At 42.5% G+C, this 23,390-nt stretch overlaps 1 protein-coding gene across 1 annotated transcript in view; it reads left to right on the plus strand.

Moving 5' to 3' along the window:
- The window catches only part of CDC45 (cell division cycle 45), a gene marked incomplete in the record, with an annotated part of 734,635 nt that extends 713,066 nt beyond the window's left edge, over window positions 1-21,569 (plus strand). The window contains 1 exon segment of the mRNA XM_044068778.1: window positions 21,370-21,569.
- Window positions 21,570-23,390: the final 1,821 nt, after the last annotated feature.

Raw genomic sequence — 23,390 nt, forward strand, 5'->3', positions numbered from 1 at the left:
GTGCAAATCTGGGCCTTACCTTTTAGGTTATGGATGTAACTAAAGAAAGCCTCATGGTTGTTCATTGTTGTGGAAGCTATCTTGGATTCAAAGTTTGCTTTGGAGGACTTCACAAGAAATCTTATTTGCTTATTTAAGCTGAGGAGGGAGTGTCTCCAGTTTAAAGTCCACTCCTTCTTACTCTTAGCAGTTTCTTCCTTTTATTGTAAAGCCTGTTAATAGTGCTTGTCCACCAGGCAGGTTTACTGTTCTTGAACAGCTCGTTTTTGTCCTAACTGATATTGCGGAGTCAGTGCAGTTATACAGATGTTCATAGTGTTACCCTGCTGCAGTCATCACACTTGGTTATCCTGTTGTCAGGCATTCCTGCAGTCGGCCTGAGTTCCATAGTCTTGGTCCGGCGTCGGTTGCTGTCGCTTCTTCCCTGACGTCAATGTGCCAGGGGTATATGAGGCATTCAGCACCATTTTCTTCAGTCTTTCTTGCCGCGCGGTGCCCGAAGCAGAAGCAGTTTGCAAGTGCCGGTCAGCCAACACCTGAGATTTTCGAATCGAATTTCAGTCCAAAGTCTACAATAAAGCTAAGTACCCCGTTGGGGAACCTTTTCTTGCCTCAGCCCGATGTCAGAAAAAGTTAACAATTGCATTTCTTGTGGGAAGCAAATACCTCATAAGGACTTCCATTCTTATTGTATTCCTTGCCTAGGCCCAGACCACGACGTCACAGGTTGTCGGTTTTTGTGCCAGGTTTAATGAATGAACTATCAAACGCCGTTTTGACTTTGCACGACATTACTTTGGTAGGAAATTTAATTATATCATGCCGTCGGAGCAGCCGACGATCGGCATGCATAAAAAATGCAAGGATAAGGACAGGCAGCCTAGGACCGAGCCAGACTCCGAGGCCTCTGCTGGGCCTGTCGCCAGTTCTCCGGTTTTGTGAGGCGCCTACGTAGCCCCTGACAACCGCAGAATTGGAACCCCAGACAGCTGCGGATTCTTAAGCGGAGTGTACTAGGCAGTTGCAGCCATCTTCATTAGGCCCTTCCGACACCAGAGCAGAAGGAGATCCCGGTGCAGTAGAAAAATCTTTGGTTGCAGAAGGTGTCTTCAGACCGACTACACTCACCATTAAATCTTATGCTAAGCTTAGAACTCCATTAAAACCAAAAAAGACTACATCAGTCTCCAGTTCAAGGCCCCATGCCTAAGAAACAGATGCTTACGAAGGCTGAAGATTTGATTACCTTTATCAGGGGTTCCCATCCCCCTCCAGATAAAAGACCAAGACAAGAGGAGGATTATGCTTCCTCTGACCAGGTTTCAGTTTCCTCAGATTCTTCTGAGGAACAGGATTACGCTTTTCCCCCCTTATGAAGACTCTGATGCTGAAGACTGTATTCCCTCAGCATCTCCCCCTGAAGACTACTCCTTTGGGGAAACTTTACATACCATGAGGGGACATTTCCACTGGGAAGGCCAGGACTACTCTGATTCTAAGAAAAGGCTCAGAGAGTTCCTTTTACTACCCCAGCACAGACCACTTGCTATCCCTCCAGTTTTAGACATTGTGGATGATGTTGACTGGGAGTCTAGTCTAAATCCAGAGACACTCTACCTCCTGCTCCAGCCAAGCCAGACACATACTACAGAGTACCCGACTCTCCCAAATTCCTTTATAAAAGCCCTGTGGCTGACCCAGAAACAATTTCACAGGGTCCCAAAGGGGCTAAAGCTTCTATGGCTAAAAATCCTGTGCCCTCTGAAAGGGATTCCAGAGCCCTAGATAGATGGGGAAAGAAGATATACACTTCAGCTACTCTGGCTATGAGAGCATTAAATTGTCAGTTTCACATGCTGAAATATCAGCAATTCCTAATGTCTCAATTAAAACAAAAAATGAGCACACATTCTGAACAGTCTGAATTCAAGGAAATGCAGGATCTGTTGCATGCAGCTGAACAGGTGGGCAAACATACTTTACAATGTGGATTTGATTCATTGGAAGCTTCCCGTAGAGCAGCTGTTACTGGGTCTGTCATACGTAGGCATGCTTGGTTAAAATAACAAACCCTACCTGATCATGTTAAAGCAAAATTATTGGATGCACCTTTACAGCAGGATGTCTTATTTGGTGTCAAAGCAGAAGAGGCTTTAAAGAAAATGGAAAATAAGGCAAAGTCTATGCAGACGGTCAAGGATTTTTTACAGGTACAACCCCCTCGTTTCAGCAGAAATTGGCCAACAAAAAACTGGTCCTTTCCAGCTTCTGACAGATCACAGAGGGGCAAATACAGACGCCCAAGGGGCAGAGGTCAGTCACAAGGCCCTTACAAACCTTGCCAATGGGGTACTGCTACCCTGAAAGGAGGAGAAGACAGGCCCCAAGCTAGCAGAAGACGAACACAATGACTCAACCCTCAAACTACCAAGCAAATCTCTCTTGGCAGCTCCCTTGGGAGGAAAATTAGCACTTTTTGCAGACAACTGGCACATCATCACAAAAGAGAAATGGGTCCTAAACATTGTCTCACAAGGATACAGATTCCACTTTCATACCTTGCCAAGGATAAAAGGAATGCCAAACCTGCCACCAAATCAATGGGCAGAGGCACAAAAACAAATTACAGCTCTCATGGACATGAGAGCCATTCAACAGGTACCTACACAGGTGCAAGGACAAGGATTTTACTCAAGACTCTTTCTAGTCCCAAGAAAGGACAAAGCATGGAGACGCATTCTGGATCTTTCAATTCTGAACACCTATCTGCAAGTGACAAAATTCAAGATGCTAACACTACAGCAGCTTCTTCCCATGCTGTGCAAGAAGGCTTGGCTAGTAATGTTGGACCTCAAGAAGGCATACCTGCATGTCCCTATCAGACAAAATTGAAGAAGTTACCTCCGCTTCATTGCAGGTTCAACTCATTATCAATTCTCTGTACTGCCCTTTGGCTTATCTACTGCGCCCAGGGTCTTCACAAAATGCCTGGCACCAGTAATTGCATACTGCAGACAAAGAGGAATTCAAATATACCCATACCTGGACGACTGCCTTATTCAAGCAGAAAGCAAGGACATTCTTTTAAAGCATCTGGCATTTGTCAGACACCTTCTAAGTTGCCTAGGGTACACAGTAAACGAAAAGAAATCAAAACTAGTGCCCTCACAAAACATAATATTCCTGGGTGCCAGCTTGAATACAACGGCCCAGATGGCTTATCTCACGCCAGACAAGCAACAACAGCTGACTCAATACTTCAAAATAATGGCAACAAAGACCCAACTCCCTGCAAGAAAAATTCTGCAGGCCTTGGGATTCATGGCATCTTGCATACTACTACCATTTGCAAAACTGCATATGAGGAAATTGCAATGGTACCTGAAAAGTGTATGGACTCAGCACAGCCACAACTTGGAAACAATGATACCACTCATTCCCTGCCTTCAACAGGAGTTTCTATGGTGGGCACAGGCATGTCACCTCAGCAAGGGTCAGCCTTTCACCTTACCCACAGCCAGGCAAACTATGACAACAGATGCATCGGACTATGCCTGGGGAGCACACATGGCAGGACAGTGCATTCAGGGCAAATGGACTACAGATCAAAGGCATCTGCATATCAATCAAAAAGAAATGCTAGCAGTACAGAATGCCCTAACAGCTTTCAAGGACCTCTTACACCCAGGACGACTAATAATAAAGATGGACAATACCACATTAATGTGGTACATAAACAAGCAAGGGGGCACACATTCCTACCCTCTATGCAGGCAAGCAATGACCTTGTGGAACACAGCACTGTCTTACCAAGTTCAACTACAAGCACAATTCCTGCCAGGAAAGAAAAACACATTGGCAGACTACCATAACATCATGGATCCCCACGAGTGGAAACTAGATCCACAAGTATTTGCAATGATAACTCAAAAATGGGGACGCCCAGACATAGATCTGTTTGCCAACCCCCAAAACTACCAACTTCAAAAATTTTGCACAAGGACATTCCACCCACAAGCTTGGAAAATGGACGCCCTCTCATTCAGTTGGAAAACATCAACAGTGTATGCCTTTCCTCCACTGCCTCTTCTAGCAAAGGTACTGCTGAAAGCCAGATTAGAGAAGCCACAAATGATACTCATTGCACCAGACTGGCCACGCCAGCACTGGTATCCAATTCTAAGGAACATGGCCCACGGCCCACCATGGATTTTGCCACAAATTCCTCACCTGCTCACCCAGCGAGACAATCAGATTCTACACAGCCAGCTCAAGACTTTAAACCTGGTTGCATGGCAAATTACCAAAACAACCAGCCAACACCTCTACTCAAAGCTGTTATGGATGTCATTCTGGAGGCCAGGAGGCCCAGCACCAGGAAAACCTATTCAGACAAATGGAAAAGATTTTGTGCCTGGAACCAGGCTAAAGGCCAAAATCCTCTTGATCCAAACATTCCTCAGATTCTACAATATTTGACTGAGATGTTGCACAAAGGACTTTCCTTTTCATCTATTAAGATCCACGCCTCAGCAATTTCAGCTCATTACAACACGGATCCTCCTTTATTTTCACATCCACTTCTAAGACAGTACCTCAGAGGGGCTAAGAACATAAGACTGCCCGTTAGGGCACTAACACCTACTTGGGATTTCAACTTTCTTCTGGAAAAGCTTACACTGCCGCCCTCTGAACCAGCTTTTTCAGCTGATTTAAAATTTCTTTCATGGAAAACTACCCTGCTACTAGCAATAACTTCAGCTAGAAGAGTCTCAGAGCTACAGGCACTAATGGCAGTGGAGCCTTTCCTCATTTTTCATCGAGACAGAGTCTCTCTACAAACTAACCCTTCCTTTATGCCAAACGTGGTATCCAGTGTGGCCCTAAACCAAACCATTCATTTGCCCACCTTTTTTCCAAATCCTCAGAACAAAGGAGAAAGACTCCTGCACTCTTTGGACATTCACAAGCAATTACGTTACTACTTGGATAAAACTAAGGCTTTCAGAAAATCTGACCATCTCTTTGTAGCCTATGCTGCAGGATCACAAGGAAAAGCTATCTCAAAACAGACCATTTCAAAATGGATAGGACATTGCATACATTTCTGCTACACGCATCATGGGAAACCAGTACCTGCTAACATTAGGTCCCACTCCACCAGGGCTACAGCTACATCAGCAGCCTTTCTCAGGGGAGTGCCAACCCAGGATATTCTGGAAGCTGCAACTTGGAGTTCAGTGCACACCTTCACCAAACACCACCACTTACCTCTATATTCTAAGACTAGAGCTGGTTTTGCCACTGCAGTTTTGCAGGGCCTACTAGCTTCTTCTAACCCTGTTTAACTCCACCACCCATCCTTAGCTTTGGGATTCAACCTAAGTGTGATGACTGCAGCAGGGTAACACTATGAACATAGTACAGTTTTGTACCTACCATAAATGTAAATGTTCGAGTGTTCACCCTGCTGCAGTCCAGGTTACCCTCCCTCCATCCCCTCTGAACTAGCTGGACTTGTCTGTACCTTTCTATCCTATACAAACCTCTGTGGTGTATTTGCTTGTGCCTGAAGGTATTGTTTTATTTTTATATGTACATTTTTATATAGCAATATATATATTGCCTTACCTATTGGGGGCACCTGACATCTGGGGTAAGAAAAACTGAAGAAAGTGGCGTTGAATGCCTCTTATATACCGCTGGAGCATTGACGTAAGGGAAGAAGCGACAGCAACCAACGCTGGACCAAGACTTTGGAACTCAGGCCGACTGCGGGACCGCCTGACGGCAGGATAAACCCAAGTGTGATGACTGCAGCAGGGTGAACACTCGAACATCTACATTTATGGTAGGTACAAAACTGTACTTTGCTCGTATAGGGCATTGGTGTAGAGCTCGGCATAGTTACCAGTTCCATCTGGGGGGTGGGGTGCAGTGAAGCTATTTATACCGTCCTGTAACAGGTTATCATCTCCTTTAGATAAGTTTTTTTGGGGGGTGGGGGGAGTCGGGTGTAGTAGTTCAAATGAGACTGATTTCTGCTCCGATCTCACCAGTGGTGAACTCTGTGGGGATGCTACATTGGTCTTGCATATTTGTAAGCGCCAGATCCAGGATGTTGGTGCCCCTAGTGGGGGTGTCAACCAGCTGGTCAAGGGCATTGGAGTTAACAACGTCGAGAAACCTTTGGGCAGGTGAGTTTGAACAGGAGTAATTCACCCAGTCAGTGCTAAGGTAGTTAGTCGCTGAAAACCATGGTGGTCGGATGTATCTTGATAGACTCCGGTTGATCCAAATAAGCAGAGTGGGTGTCCTGATTCATGGAGGGGGTTCTGGAGCTGGCAATGACTTGAATAGGTGTCCTACTAACAGTTAATTGCACCTGAAGTATTTCTAGAGTATCATACTGTTTAACCAATCTGGAGGTGTATTTATCTTTGAATATTGATACCCTACCTCCTTTAGTTTTCTTGCCTTCTGTTTGTGGATTGAATGTATGGAAGGTGGTGTAACCCAGTATGGTTGGGATGCTCTCCACAGCCTTGAACCAGGTCTCTTTAACTGCGCAAATGTCTGCGTCGTCCAGGGAGAGGACTGCTTCCAGTGAATGCAGTTTCATGTTAAGACTCCTAGCATTTAGCAATATAGCGTTGAGGTTGCTTTTGGTTGGTATTTTTATGTCTGGAGTTTTGTCCTTGTGACACTACCTAAAAAGGCACTATGAGGGTGACAAGAGCCTTAACCAGCAGCCGAAATCCCAGGGCTGACAGTTGAAGACCATCTCTAGCATAGAAAGCATCATAAGTACGTCTCAAGTCATTCACACCAACATGGACTATGATGGAGTCATAACAGTACCCATTGTTGAGAGACTTGAGTGCATGTTTGATATGGCAGATCTTGGCACCTGATCGTGACCTTACCATTGTCCAGCCTGGTGAGAGGGACATTTGTGTGTCTCACGAAGATGTCACCTATTACTAATATGTTAAGCTTAGTTATGGACTTGACGGGTGAGACACTGGTGCATGAGCAAAGGAAGTATTATGTGTAGTGTGCTTGGGAGGTCTCTGGTGTTTAAGTTTCTAGCAAGGGTCTCTACATATGTAGGTATGTGTGATGTGGGTTTGGATGACGTAGGTGGTGAGGTGTGCATGCTGACAACCCGCTCAGTGTCAAAATGTACTGACTAGCATGTGAGAGAGTATGGATTCAACATTTTTAATATAGTTGCATCTCTCACATGTTAAGTTTGTATGGACTAGAAGTAGGGGGTTGTCTGTCTACATGAGGTAATTGCTAGACTGCCTCAGGATACCCATGTGGACCAAGCTGGCTGGAGAAATTGTGGGAAGTTGTCCACCCATAGAGCTAGGTAAGTTTATATGGTCAGAAGCAGGAATATTGGCAGGAAAAGGGGTCACACTTAGGAAAAAGTAGTGGGCTTAGGTATGTTAGTATGTCAGAGGCTAGGCTTAATGCTACACTAGTCAGTAGAGCAGGGCCTCAGAAAAACTTTTCAGGCTGTTATTACCATGGGTGCTTACGCAGCTTCACTAGTAATCCCTCTTTGCCTGCAAATGTGCTAAAGATGAGGACTACTCTAATTGGATACAGCTGTATCTAAGGGAAAAATTGTTGACATTCTGTCCAACTATGGGGCACAATTGCATGGTAGTGCAGAGTGATGCACAGACAAGCAGAAACCCACTCAAATGTGTGGGGGCTTCAATACCAGAAGGTTAAAACCTAAAAAAAAATTAAAAAATAAATAAATAAATAAGCTCAAATGAACCAGTGAGATGCTTACTTCCAAGCCCTAGACCAGCCAACCTTTGCCAATCAGCACAATTCTTTCACTAGAGTGCAGAAGGGCCCTTTCCAATCCAAGATGGCCTGGGAAATGTGCTCAGAGCAAACAGCCACTACAAACAGGCCCAGTTGGAGGAAATTTCCAGTAGATACATTACAAACCGTGAAAATAGCAAAAGGCTTTGCTAACAGTGAAAATGGTAACAAAAAGTGATTTAACAGGCCTAGTAAGGCAGACAATTTCAGTACAACAGTGCACATTTGTTTATAGTAATAACATACAGCAAAGAGTAGGCAGCAGACCATAAGTGCAATAAACAGTAAAAATAATCAAGAAATCAGTCCGATTATGGTTTTTAGGAAGCTCAGAGGCCTCTAGTCATCTGGTATCTCAGCAGAGAGTTGTGGCTGGTAGCCCTTCTCAGTTTAGGTCTGTATGAACAAGGGTGGGACTTAAATACCAGAAGGTTAAACCCTAAAAAAAAACAAAACAAAAAAACTCGAGACTCATTGAGGTGCTTAATCCAAGCCCTAGACCAGCCAACCATTACCAGCCCGGTAGCAATCAGTGCAATCCTCTCACTAGAGTGCAAATCTTTCTACCAGATAAGATTACAAGGACTGTGGATCACTCTAGGAAGCAAATTTTTCTTCTACTTTTTCTCTAAGGTCATAAACGTGATCTGATTTGACTGTCTTGCAGTAGAACCTGGTAGATGAGAAATACATCCCTGATGGGATTATTCAAGTTGCATTCCCAAGTTATTTATTTATTTATTTATTACATTTGTTTACCGGGAGAGTCCGACTGGACAAAAAGCCCATTTTCAGAGGAGGCTTGGAGAGAAAAGCACCATAAAGACACAAACAGTAGACTTATAAGCATTACATAAGAAATAAAGGTACATACAAATGTACTGAAACGTTGCTATAGCTGTTGATGATACATAATGTTCGTGGGACAGCTGAGATAAAGCAACATGATAAAGTACATAAATTTAGAGAAGAGAACTATTTAAAGGATAAAGGTATTTTTTCAAGAAATTTACATTGCCAAAAAGGTGGGTATTACCAACAGGTACAGCACAAGTATTTGGGAATGCGCCAGTGTAGATTTTGGAAGAAAACTGGTGTTTGTCAAGGTGTAGACCTTGTATTAACCTGAGGGAGACTGATAAAGTAGGGAGAAGAAATGATTTGTACTTTCTGGGATGAGCTTGAACTAGAAGGGTGATGTAGAGGTGGTTTGTATTCAGATTAGGACATAAGTGGTGCTGTGGTAGTGGGGAGGGGGGATTTATAGCAGGGAGTTTTGAGTTATGACAGTGGAAAGTAAGTGTGGACTAAAGTACAGAATTTGCTTTGGCAGGTCTATATTAGATGACAGAATGTTCCGATATTCGAATCGTAGATGGTCGACATCATATGATCAGACGTCAGAAAGGTCGAAGGTGAAAGTCAATGGCTTTTCACATGCCGAATGGGAATTTTCCCTTTCTGCACTGAAGTGCATTCTCGGAGTTGGTATATTTAAGTAGGGAGGGGTGCAGGGGGACTTGCCCCCTTGCTCAGAGCGTTAAGGTAAGTTTGTTTGTTTTTTTTTTTTTTGTTTGCTTTGTTTTGTTTTTTTGTTTGTTTTTTTTTAGTATTATTATATAGTCGATGTTTCGAACTTCCCTCATATGAGTTTGCTCATGTGAGGTTCGAAGATTTGAAACTTCGACTGTATAATATAGACCTGCTTTGGCAGATGGTTATCCTGGGTCTGTGCACGTACAGGACTAAGAGCTGAGTAAGTGTGACCGAAGATGTTTTTTGAAGTTAGGCTTGCTGTCTAAGATCCTGATATCTAGAGGAAGGATATTCCATATTTTAGCAATAGCAGTGGAGTAGAGTGAGTCATCCGAGCTATTCCTGCTTTTGGTTACTTCATTGAGAGCCTATTGGTGGATCTTAGAACATGGCTGTTTGTATAGTGGTTTAGTAAGCCATGAAAAGCTGTTTTTTTTCAGGGTGGTATAAAATGTGGTGGTTGGTTATAGGCAAGTAAGTTTGGTAATTTCAGCCATGTTAATTGTCTGAGGGTTAGACAGTGATGGGTCCTGTATGCTGAGTTGGTGGCAAACTTTGCAATTTTGTTTTAGCAGTTAGTTTGTCTCCTTTGTTTAGATTAATTAGTATGACAGAAGCAAAGAGTAATGTAGAAATTAGGTGGGTTCTAGCAGTGATGGCTTTACTGTTGTCAATGAAGTAATTTTTACATCTGTAAAGGGTACCAAGCTTTTTGTGTACTTTTATTATTGTTTGTGGTATGTGCTTGTCTAATTTCATATTGTTATTGATAACTCCTAGTAGTTTGGTCTGTGATACAGAAGAGATTAGGGTTATTTTAAAGGAGGGAATAGGGTCTATGGCTTTTGTGGGATGAAATAACAGTTGTGTGTTTTTAGGGTTGAGTATTAGCTGTGTCAGCTAACCATGATTCCACGGCAGTAAAGGAATCCGACTGTAATCTTTTGCAGTAGTTGGAGGGCTGGGCAGAGCAGATTAGGGTGAGTCATCGGCGTATTGGACCAGGTTGGTGTGGAGGATGGCTTTGTGGAGGTCATTGGTGAATAAAGTGAAGAGCACCAAAGATGGATCCCTCTGAGACACCTACGGTTACTGGAATAAGAGGGGATAAAGAATTCTGCCATTTTACAGCTTGTTGACTGTTGGATAGGTAGTCTTTGAACCCTGATTCTGTGGAGTTGCTTAGGTTGAGTTTAGAGAGTACAGTTAGGAGTTTGGGATGCGAGACCGGGTTGAAAGCCTTGGAAGGATCTAGAAAGATAGTGGATACAAGGTTGCTGTTCCGTTGGTGATTTACAATGTTAGTAAAACTAATAAGGGTTGTAGTGGTACTGTGAGTGGGGTAAAATCAGTGTTGTGTTAACCAGGAGATTTATTTAGAAGATGGTTTAGAACCTGGGAGTGAATACATTTCTCTAAGATTTTTGACAGGGGGGCTAGAATGGTGATCTGTCAATAGTATAATATGTGAAATTTTCCAAAGGGTTTAAATGTGTTCAGAGATTGACCTATTAATTAATTGGGAGACTGGGTATGCGATGGCTTTGGCTGTGATTTTGAGGTAATCTTCTGGTAGCTGATTGGCTGCTAGGGTTGTGGGGTTTAGCTTTGTCAAGTATTTATAAATTGTGTAGTTAGGGATAGGTTGTAGGGAGAAGCAATTGGTTTAGAATGGAACTGGTGGTGTTGATTAAACTGAGTGGCAATATTAGTGATAGTAGTATTGATATTGGGGTGGTGTACTGATTTTTCTTGGCTGCAGTATTTTATTGATGGTTGCTCAGAATTTTTGTGGGTTAGTGTTGTGTTTAGATTGGATTTCAGAGTAGTGATTTCTTTTGTCAGATCTAACTTGTTTTTGGCTAGATTTCTTATCTCAAGGTATTTCTGCCTGTTTTTTTTTTATTTTGACGCCAAGTATCCCATGCTTTGTGTCTCTGTTTTAGGAGGTGAGTACTTTTGGTGAACCCCTGTTGTCAGTCATAGAGAAAGGAGCAGGGGCTACCTCTCCGCCTACTTATACTGGGATGCCTGTCAAAAGTAGGTTTGCTTCTTTGGAAATTCCTGTTGCTTAAAAAAAGAAAAGAAAAAAAAAAGTACATTTATCTTCACCTATCTCAGTCAATATGGACACAAGTGATTTATTGGGCTTAGTTCATGCTCTTGGGCATTATCAGTTCTGGTGTCACTGGTATAAACGAAAGGGATTCTTCAGTCTCTAAGGATGTTCAGAGCATTGAACAGGAAAATTGTTGTGAGGGGACAACTTTGATTTTATCTCCTTGGGTTTCTGAGTCTGAGTGCTTTTTCTAGTAATCCCTTGGAATGGTTTTCTTTTTCTGAAACCATAATCAGAATAAATCAGTTGTTTCAGCAGTAACATAATGATCTTCTGTTGCCATTAAAGAAATATGATTGATTAAAACTGGAATTTCCTGTACCTACTCAAGTTCCTCCTATTCCTCCAGCATTAGAGGATGTATTTAGTACAACTTGTAACTGATCTTATAGCCAGTCTGCTGCCCCTAGGGAGGCATTTTAAAAAGTTCCTCATTTTTTTCTAACACCAGAACAGACCCAACCGTGATTTCATTAGTAAATCCAGCTACTGCTAAACATCTGGTAAATCCTAATCCTTCCCCATTAACAAGGATGTGAATGCCTTTTCAAAGATATGGGGATAACATGTATTCTTCTGCAACACTTGTTTTTTTAGAATTCTTAAATGTTCATCGTGCATACAGCTGCAGTCATAACAGATGGGTTCTCCTGCTGTCAGGCAGGTCCTCGGTCGGCCGAATTCCAAAGTCTAGGTCCGGCGTCGGTTGTCGTCGCTTCTTCCCTGACGTCAGTGCGACAAGGGTATAAAAGAACCAGCCAATACCATTTTCTTCAGTCTTTCTTGCCGCGCAGTGCCTGAAGCAGAAGCAGTTTGCAAGTGCCGGTCGGCCAGCTCCTGAGATTACGAATATTTCTCAACCGAAGACTTCTTGAAAGTTAAGTACCCCGTTGGGGAAACTTTTCTTGCCTCAGACCGATGTCAGACAAAGTTAATAATTGCATTTCATGTGGGAAGCAAATACCGCATAAGGATTTCCATTCCCTCTCTGTACCTTGCTTAGGCCCAGACCACGACGTCTCGGCCTGTCGTTTTTGTGCTACATTCAACAGACGCACTATTAAGCGTCGGTCGGAGTTCGCCCAACACTATTTTGGCAAAAAGTTTAATTACAACATGTCGGATACTCCAACTCCAATTTTGAGTAAACGACGTAAAGATAAGGACCGACATACGAGGTCCACGACTTCTACCGACACCACGCTAAAGCAGACTTCATGTGCTCCGGTTCTCAATGAGGTGCCTACGCAGCCCCTGACTACCGATGACACTTCATTAGCGGTGTCTTCTGTGCCCGAGGTCGCAGGCTCTTCGGCGCTCACCCTGACTACAGATAGCGAAGTCACTGTTGGTGGGGAAACTCAGAGTTCAGACAGGCCTGCCACCTCTCAAGGTGTCTTCAGGCCTTCTCCCTCTTTTTCCATTAAGGCTTACACTAAATCTAAAGCAGCCATGCATTCTAAAAGACAAGCTCCACAGGGCCCCTCTCAAGGCCCCATGCCTAAAAAGCAGATGCTCAAAATGGCTGAGGATTTGATTACTCTTATCAGGGGTTCTCAACCCCCCTCGGACAAAAGGCCCAGAGTGGAGGAAGACCACCCTTCCTCGGACCAGGCCTCCATTACTTCAGAACATTCTGAGGACCAGGAACATTCTTACTCCCCTTTCGAAGATTCTGATTCAGAGGAGTCCATTCCCTCTGTCCCCCCCCCCCCCCCAAGGATTACTTTTTTGGGGAAACCTTGCTTACCTTGAGGGAACACTTCCACTGGGAAGGCCAAGAGTACTCAGACTCCCAAGAAAAGGCTCAGGGATTTTCTTTTGCTCCCTCAGCACAGGCCTCTGGCTATACCTCCTGTCTTAGACATACTAGATAATGTGTATTCAGAGGCAAGCCTTAACCCAGAGTCTTTACCTCCAGCTCCAGTCAAGCCTGACCGGTATTACCGGGTTCCTGATTCACACCAATTCCTATACAAAAGCCATGCGGCTGACCCAGAAACTATTTCACAGGGTCCCAAGGGAATTGAGGCCTCCAATGTCAAAAATCCATTACCTTCAGAGAGAGATTCCAGAGCTTTAGAAAGGTGGGGGGGGGAAGGTATACACCTCGGCCACTTTAACCATGAGGGCTTTAAACTGTCAGTTCCATATGTTAAAGTATCAACAGTTTTTGTTATCTCAGTTGAAAAGCAAAATGTCACAACCTGAACAACCAGACTTGGAGTTGCAGGATTTGTTGCATGGTGCAGAGCAAGTGGGTAAACATACCTTGCAATGTGGTTTTGATGCTTTAGAGGCCTCTTGTAGAGCTGCTGTTACAGGATCAGTCATACGTAGACATGCTTGGCTCAAAGAGTAAACCTTACCAGATCATGTCAAAGCTAAATTACTAGATGCACCTCTTCAAAAAGATGTATTGTTTGGTGTTAAAGCTGAGGAGGTATTAAAGAAAATGGAGGAAAAGGCAAAATCAATGCAAACAGTGAAAAATTTCTTACAGGTACAACCGCCACGTTTCAGTAGAAATTGGCCTTCAAAAAATTGGTCCTTTCCAGCCACGGACAGACCTCAAAGAGGTAGATACAGGCGTCCGAGAGGTAGAGGGCAATCTCAAGGATCATTTAGAGGCAGACAATGGCAAACACCTACACCAAGAGGGGGTGAGGATAGTTCACAGCCATTCAGAAAGCAGACCCAATGACTTCCCCCTTTGCATGCCAAGCAAGGCTCAAATGGCAGCACCTTTAGGCGGAAAACTCGCATTATTTTCGAAAAATTGGCATATTGTCACAAAAGACAAATGGATCCTGGACATTATAGACAAAGGCTACAGATTCCACTTTCACACCCTTCCAAAAATGAGAGGCATGCCAAACCTGCCACACAATCAAAGGGCAGAGGCGCAAAAACAAATTTCAGATCTCATGGACATGAAAGCTATTCAAGAGGTACCTGCACAAGAACAGGGTCAAGGTTTTTATTCCAGACTATTCCTGGTACCAAGGAAGGGCAAAGATTGGAGATCTATTTTGGACCTATCCATCCTAAACACGTACTTACTTGTACCAAAGTTCAAGATGCTCACATTACAGCAGCTTCTTCCCATGCTGGGCAAGGAGTCTTGGCTGGTAACATTGCACCTCAAGGAGGCATACCTGCATGTCCCAATCAGACAAGATTGTAGAAGATACCTCAGATTTCTTGCAGGTTCATCCCATTATCAATTCTCTGCATTGCCCTTTGGCTTATTTACTGCGCCCAGAGTGTTCACGAAATGCCTGGCATCAGTAATTGCCTTCTGCAGACTTCAAGGGATACAAATATACCCATATCTGGACGACTGCCTGATCCAAGCGGACAGCAAACACACTCTTCTGAAACACCTGGCGTTTGTAATAATGTTGAAATCTCTGGGATACACAGTCAACAAAAAGAAGTCAAGACTAATACCCTCTCAAACAATAATTTTCTTGGGTGCCACCTTGGATACAAGCACCCAGATGGCTTACCTCACGCCAGAGAAACAAGGGCAGTTAACTCAATGCTTCAGAAAACTGGCAACCTTCACCAGGCTGACTGCAAGGAAAATCCTGCAGGCTCTGGGATTCATGGCATCTTGCATCCTGCTAATCCCATGTGCAAAGCTGCATATGAGGAAACTTCAATGGTACCTAAAAAACTTATGGTCTCAACACAGGCCACAGTTTGGAAGCAATCATACCACTGATTCCATGTCTTCAAAAGGAATTTCTGTGGTGGGCTCAAGCATGCCAAAGAAACATAGGTCTCCCATTCTGCAAGCCTCAAGCAAATCAAGTCATCACAACAGACGCCTCGGACTACGCCTGGGGGGGGCGCACATGGCAGATGGGTGCATTCAGGGCAAATGGTCACAAAAAGAAAAGCACCTACACATCAATCAAAAGGAAATGCTAGCAGTAATAAATGCTATTATGGCTTTCAAAGACCTACTGCATCCAGGACAACTATTGATAAGAACAGACACCACCACAGTGATGTGGTACATAAACAAATAGGGAGGAACTCATTCATATCCCCTGTGCAGACTAGCCATGTCCCTTTGGAACATGGCTCTGGAATTGCAAATCCAACTTCAAGCACAATTCCTGCCAGGGAAGGAAAACACACCGGCTGACAACCTGAGCAGAAATATGACAGATCCACACGAATGGAAGTTGCATCCTCAAGTTTTCACAATGATAATTCAAGCATGGGGAAGGCCAGACATAGATCTCCTTGCCACCCACAGAAATTACCAATTGACAAAATTCTGCTCAAGGACCTTTCATCCACAGGCCTGGAAAGTGGACGCACTCTTTCAGTTAGACAACAATGACAGTTTATGCCTTTCCGCCTCTTCCACTACTGGCCAAAGTTCTATTAAAAGCCAGAGCAGACAGACCAAAGATGATTCTCATTGCTCCAGACTGGCCAAGACAACACTGGTACCCACTCCTGAGGAGCCTGACGCATTCCCCACCATGGATCTTGCCTCTAATGCCTCTTCTACTGACTCAGCACAACTTCAAAACTCTTCACAGTCAGCTGAAAATACTCAATCTAGCCGCATGGAGGATTCCTTAAATTCACAGCAGACCCTACTCTCCAAGGAGGTGCAGGATGTCATTTTGGAGGCCAGAAGGCCTTCCACTAGAAAAGCCTACTCTGCAAAATGGAAACGGTTTTGTGTCTGGAATCAGAAAAAGGGTCAGAATCCTGGAATACTGAATTTACCTCAAATACTACAGTACCTAGCCGAGCTGCTAGGCAGTGGACTTTCATTCTCCTCCATCAAAATGCATGCCTCAGGCATTTCTGCAGAGTACAACACTGATCCTCCTTTATTCTCTCACCCTGTCTTAAGGCAGTTCCTCAGAGGGGCTAAGAATATAAAACCCCCAAGGAAGCAACCAGTACCTGCTTTGGGACCTCAATTTCATTCTAGAAAAACTAACCCTGCCTCCTTTTGAGCCAGCTGCTTCAACAGATCTGCAGTATTTGTCATGGAAAACAGCCTTCCTTCTAGCTATCACCTCAGCATGCAGGGTTTCGGAACTACAAGCCCTCATGGCTGTGCAGCCTTTCATCATTTTCCATCAGGACAGAGTTTCCTTACGAACCAATCCTTCATTTATGCCAAAGGTAGTATCCAGGGTAGCCTTGAATCAGGCTATCCACTTACCTACCTTTTACCCTAATCCACAAAACAAAGGGGAGAGGTTACTACATTCCTTGGACATTCACAGACAGCTCCGTTATTATTTGGACAGAACAAAGCCTTTCAGAATATCAGAGCAACTCTTTGTGTCCTATGCTACAGGTGCTCAAGGGAAGCCTATTTCCAAACAGACAATCTCAAAATGGATAGCCCACTGCATAAGCTTTTGTTACTCTTTTCATGGTAAAACTAACTGTACCTGCAGGCATCAGATCTCACTCCACAAGGGCCACAGCTACCTCTGCAGCTTTCCTCAGGTGGGTTCCTACCAAAGATATTTTGGAAGCAGCCACTTGAGTTCTCTACATACTTTCTCCAAGCACTATCACCTACCATTATACTCCAAAACTAGAGCGGGCTTTGCCACTGCAGTCTTGCAGGGCATCCTGGCTCCACTTAGTGCCTACCACCCCTTTATTAGCTTTGGGATTCTACCCATCTGTTATGACTGCAGCTGTATGCACGATGAACATAGTACAGTTTTGTACCTACCATAAATGTAGATGTTCGAGTGCTAATACAGCTGCAGTCCAGGTTTCCCTCCCTCCTTCCCCTCTTGGGACAGGCCTTATGGCTAACACCTCCTCATACAACCTCATTGGGGTATTCTTTTATGGTGTATTTGCTTGCAACTACTGTTTTTTGATTATATTGCATTTGCTTTATTACATAAATTTATGTTTTGCCTTCCTTCTGGGGGCACCTGACATCTGGGGCAAGAAAAACTGAAGAAAATGGCATCGGCTGGTTCTTTCATACCCCTGTCGCACTGACGTCAGGGAAGAAGCGACGACAACCGACGCCGGACCTAGACTTTGGAATTCGGCCGACCGAGGACCCGCCTGACGGCAAGAGAACCCATCTGTTATGACTGCAGCTGTATTAGCACTCGAACATCTACATTTATGGTAGGTACAAAACTGTACTTTTTCAGGGTCACAAAGTTTAAGAAAGCACATCTTGAGAATGTGAAGGATGTTATGGGTTTTCCTCCCTTATCTAAGGAAAATAATGTTTAAATCTTATTGCTTCTGTGTCTGAAGTGACTGAACATTCATTGAAGTGTGCTTATAATTCAGCTGGTGCTACTTTGAGCTGATACTGGAACGGTTATGAGAAGGTTTGCTTGGTTACATACTTAATTTTCATGAGTTTGTAAAAGCCCTAATTTTGAATTCTTCGTTAGAGAAGGTTGTATTTGGACCATCTGCTACAGAGATCCTTAAAGTATGATGAGAGAGGGAAGCAGAGTTTCTTTGAATTTTCTGCTTTCTGTCTCCAAATTTAAGGGTTTTACAACCATCTCTGCAGCATTTTACAAAAAGCAAAATAAGCAGAAGCAGCAAGCTTTTGTAAACAGATTTCTGAAAGCAATGTCGAGGGCTTCAAAAGAAAGAAGACCCCCCCCCCCAAAAGAAACAAGGACGGTCTTACAAGCTAGAATGACTGTCTATAGACTCCTTCCCCTTCTCACCCTAGTAAGTCTCTAATTCTTCCCCAAGGTCTGGACATGCAGTTCTCTCTGTAGCAATGGAAAGTCTCAGACAAATGGATTCTGAGAGTGATTCATCGGGATACACTTGACAGTGAGAATTTCAGCCTCCTGCTGCTCATTGACCAGATCAAACTTTTTTTCCCTCCTATCATTCAGCATCTGCTAATTCAGGAGGTGATAGAAGCTGCCCCTTCTTCCAAGAAAGAAAGTGAATAAGGAAGACTCATTCAGACTAGTCCTAGATCTTTCTTTCTAAACCAGTTTGTGAAAGTTCCAAAATTGAAAATGCTATCCCTTCACAACCTGTTTCCTCTCATTACCCAATTAAGTTTTTAGTGACCCTAGATTTAAAAGTGCTTATAATTGCCTTCCTATAGTACCAGGTGTCAAACTTTCCTTAAAGGTTTCTATGTCTGGCTCACATTTTCAGTTCTTTGCATTACCCTTTTGGGTTATCCACTTCACAATGGTGTTCACAACGTGTCTAGTTCAAGTGATAGCCTACTGCAGAATGCAAGGTATTCATATTTTTCTTTAGTTAAGTGACTTGCATATCTTTGCATAGTCCAGAATCTCTCACTTGGGTGAGAGATCTTTTACACAGACTGGGGTTTTAGAACATCTTGCTTAACTATGCAAAGGATTGTTTTCCTGGGGTGTCTCTTAGATTCTTCATTTCAAAGAGCTTTTCTTCCACAGAAAAAAGTAGGTATATATCTATATGTAACAAAAACGACAGCCAGTATCCACAAACACAGGTGGTTTCTATATATCTATATGTATTCTGAATTTTTCTACCCTAAGGGCTCCTCATAGGAATTTCTCAGGATACTCTGATTCACGGCATCCAGAATTCTCATGATTCTTCTAGCCAGATGCCATATGAGAAAAATTCAATGCTGTGTAAAGTCTGTATAATCGTAGCATCGCCATCCCCTGATGTTCCCGATTCCTGTATTGGGATTTGTGAAAATGGAGAGACTAGTTTCGTCTGAATACATGTCTACCATTTTTGCTTCCAGCTCCAGCACAGTTGGCAACTGCAGATACCTCAGACTTTGCTTAGGGTGCAGCATTTGGAATAAAATAGACCAAAGCACACAGCTGGTTACAGACAACGCCCATAGTAATGTGGTACATATAAAAAAGGGGGATTTAGAGCTTAACGTCTATGCAGAGTAACCATGGTACCTTCTGATATAGCTTTTCAGTACAGTCTCATTTTACAAACATCTTACATGCTGTCACCACAAAATTTGGTGGCAGACTAGCTGGGTAGGACCAGGGCGGACAATCACGAATTAAAACTTCATCAAAGGATCATCCAGGAATTTATTGGGAGGTGGGGTATACCTCAGATCTGTTTGCCTCCATTGTCCACAATCAGTTGGTAAAATTCTCCTCCAAGATTCCATGCAGGAAGGCCTGGAAAATGGATACTTTCCCATTTCCTTGCACAGGAATATTTCTGTGTGCTTTTCCACACTTTTCACTGATATCTGTGGTTATTTTGAAGATTCAGTAGGACACTTCAAAGATCATTCTGGTGACTCCATTCTGGCCCAGGCAGCAGTGGTTCTCCCTTCTTTTGGAAATGGCAAAGGGCTTTTACCATAAGCTTTCTCAGACTGGACCTACTCATACTGTAAAAGGGGGTGTTTGATGTATCCCAATTTCAAATGACTGCATAATAGTTTAATACCTTTTAGACTCCTATTTTCTGAGGATGAGGAGCAGGTATTAAAAAGGCAAGAAAGCCTGCTACCAGGAAATCAAACATTACTAAATGGAAGTGATTTTCTGGTTGGTGCAAATACAAGAATCAGGGCCATTTTAGGGCTAGTATTTCCTCTGGTTTTGTGATGTTTGTGTGTGTTGTCCTCTGATCTTTCTTTCTTCCTTTATCAACGTGCATTTGCTGACCAGGAAGATGCCCCATATGGATAAATTCCTGGTAGACTCCCTGATTCACTTTCCATTCATGAGTGTCTGTTGTGGTCCTACTCACATGGTGGGTCAACCTTCCCATCTTCCATAAAGATAAGGTTTCCTTAAAAATTAATCCTTCCTTTATGCCTAAAGTGGTATCTGAGTTTACTTTGAGCCAAGCTGTCCATCTTCCTATCTTCTTTTCTGAACCTAAAAATGAGAGGGAGAGGATTCCCCAAGCAAGTCTTGTATCATCCTTACAGAAGTAAAACTTTTAGAAATTCTGAGCAGTTATTAATTTTTTTACAAAAGTAAGAAAAAAGAGCAACTTGTGTCAAAACAGCCCATCTCCAAATCGTTGTCTCATGCTATTACCTTTTGTTATTTCCACCACAATAAGATTATTCCAGACAGGGTCAAGGCTTACTGTACCAGGGCCTTGGCTTCATCCATGGCTTTCTATTACAGAAGCAGCAAACTGGTCCTCTGTGCATACCTTTACAAAGCACTTACAAACTAGAGTCCTTTTCCAGGTCTAGAGCAGGCTTTACTTAGGACCATTCTCCAACGGCTGATGGACCTTCATCCTTTCTCCAACCAATGTATTATAGGTAGTCTAACCGTATAGTTAGACTACTTGCAGCAGTGATAAGATGCTGAACATAGTACAGTAGTGTAAGTAAACATTTCATAACAGTAGGCAATCAAATGATTGCTGCTGCATTATCTGCTCCCTTCCTCCATCCCGTTCATTTTTGTGTGTTATGTTGCCTGGGTGTTGAGGACTGTTATTTTCTTCCTAGTATTGACCTTTTCAGGGCTCTAACCACCCTCTCACAGTTTGTATGAAAGCTCCGAAGGGCTTGGCACCCAAACAGCTCCTTTTTTAAGCTGTGCTCGAGCTAGCAATACTTTGGGTGCATGGAAGGTACCTTTAGACTTTCAAAGCTGTTCTGGCTGTTCTACCTTAGCAGGATATAACTTGTATAGCTAAAGCTATTGCAGCAGTTATAATTCAAACATCCACTGTTATGGTAAGTTTACTTACACACTACTTTTCTTAAAACTCTGTAAATGGCTTCCCTTAATGTTATATTCTGTTTGCTTTATTTTTTTATAGTGGGAATTTATTTTCCTAAATGTAGAATTTAGTGCCAAAACTGTGCATTTACTTTTGTTTTTTACATTTCTCCCTAGGTAAGCCAGGAGGATTTGTCTAACCCTGGACTGTGCTCTACTTTCATCTGTATATTGTGTTGTGGTTTTAATTGTTGTATGTATGCTATTGTTAAGTGTGAATGTTATATATGTGTAAATTATATATGTGATTTTTTAACAAACAGTAAAAAATCTCAGATTTTACTGTCAAATTGTAAAATAAAAATATTTACTATTCATTTTCCTGGTTTTCATTTTTTTGGTAATCATTTCAAATCCACTTGGCCTAGTGTTTTGAATTCAGAAACAAATTTGGAGCAGCTAAATACTTATGCACTTTCTTCAGAACTACACTGTGAACAATTTGGATAACATGAGAATTTCAGGTAGTAGTTCTAAATCTGCAGGGTCCTTATGATTCTCCAGCCGTGGTGCTGCTGTTTTGGGTGTTTCATAAAAGGGATTATCTTGTGTTTTGATGCACCTCTCAGTGCAGCATCACTCAGGTTCTTGGAGGAGACCCACAGTTTGTGGATATGTGGTACAGTAGAGAGTCGATTATCTGAACATCAATTATGCAAAACGTCAATTATCCGAACACAGCCTTCCAAAGTTTTCAGGTAGGAAAAATGAAGTCTGAATATGTAAACTTTATACGTATTCGCTTGTGCGTGCTTTTTGAGCTTGTACAACAATAATATACTGTATTGTTTTGTACTTACAGAAATTTGTTTTATTTTTTTGCTTAATGTTCATCAGTAACATTTTTAGAAGTTTTTTATCCAGTTGAGTTGTATGTTTGATTTTCCGAGCAGTTTGATTATCCAAACTACCCTAGGTGCCATTTTGTTCTGATAATCAAAACTCTATTGTATTAGTTTTTCCTTGCAATGTAGGCTGAGGTGGTTTGGTTACTGTGACCAGTAGCTTAGTCTTATAACAAGTCTGACCAAGATTTACAAGAAGCCCCTTTCTTTAGTACTGACCACGTGTAATGGTGTTCTAGCTTGCAGGTTAGACACTTTTTTTATATTTAAAGATACAGCAGGGATGTATGATAATTCATCCAAACATAGTGGCAGTCTTACAAAGTTTGGTATGAAGAATGGACCGCTTAAGAGTTTAATTTTGGCTGGACTCATAACACCATACAAGACAGTTACAAGCTGCAAGTTCCAGGTAATACATGGCTGAAAAAACATGATTCTGTTTGCTGTGACCTCATGTATGTAGACTTCAGAGGTGAATTTAGAGCACCCACAGGGAGCAGAACTCCCTTACAAAATAATGTAAACTTTTATAGTCATTTGCATTGAGACCTTGTATTATCCCGTCTCTCTCCATTTCAGCTTGTCTGAATATCCACCATCAGGCAGATCCGACTCTGCTACTCTGCAATACTTAAACTATTACTGTGCTCCAATGATGCTCCTGTGCCCCCTGTATCTCTCAGATCTAGTTTTGCTGTCCATGCTCATATCTAACTGAAGCTTTATTTTATCAATGTTTTCCTCATGTTTGCTCTTAGTAGTCTTCTTTTATGGGTGAAAATATAAAATATACAAAGGACCACCCGCAGCCAGAACAAAATAAAAAAGTTTAATAAAAGGTAAGCGCTTTTGTGCTCTGAAACAAGCACTTCATCATTCTAAAATGCAGCATATAAATAATACAATCACTTAAACAACCAATGTAATAATTTACTCTCTCTCAATAAAGGCTTAAAAGGTACACAGCCATTAAGGCCAGGAAACTTATGTGCCTGCAAAACAGTAATCTATCTTGCCTCTGCCTTCTCAACCTTATTACGTAAATCCCCCCCTCTACTATTATATATACATTGCAAAACTAAAAATCTAAAACTATGACCATTAAAATCAGAAACATGCCTAAATAAGGCACTAGTAACATCTTTATATCTAATATAACCAATATGCTCGAGAAGACGTTCCCTCAATGATCTAGAAGTCTTACCTACACAAAAACAACTACCTTCATTGCACACAGCAAGATGTACAAGATTACAGCTAGAACAGTCAGCATAAAATCTAGGATTAAAA

Source organism: Protopterus annectens, chromosome 4.part0, assembly GCF_019279795.1.
Source record: "Protopterus annectens isolate FY-2018-M chromosome 4.part0, PAN1.0, whole genome shotgun sequence".
NCBI lineage: Eukaryota > Metazoa > Chordata > Ceratodontiformes > Protopteridae > Protopterus > Protopterus annectens.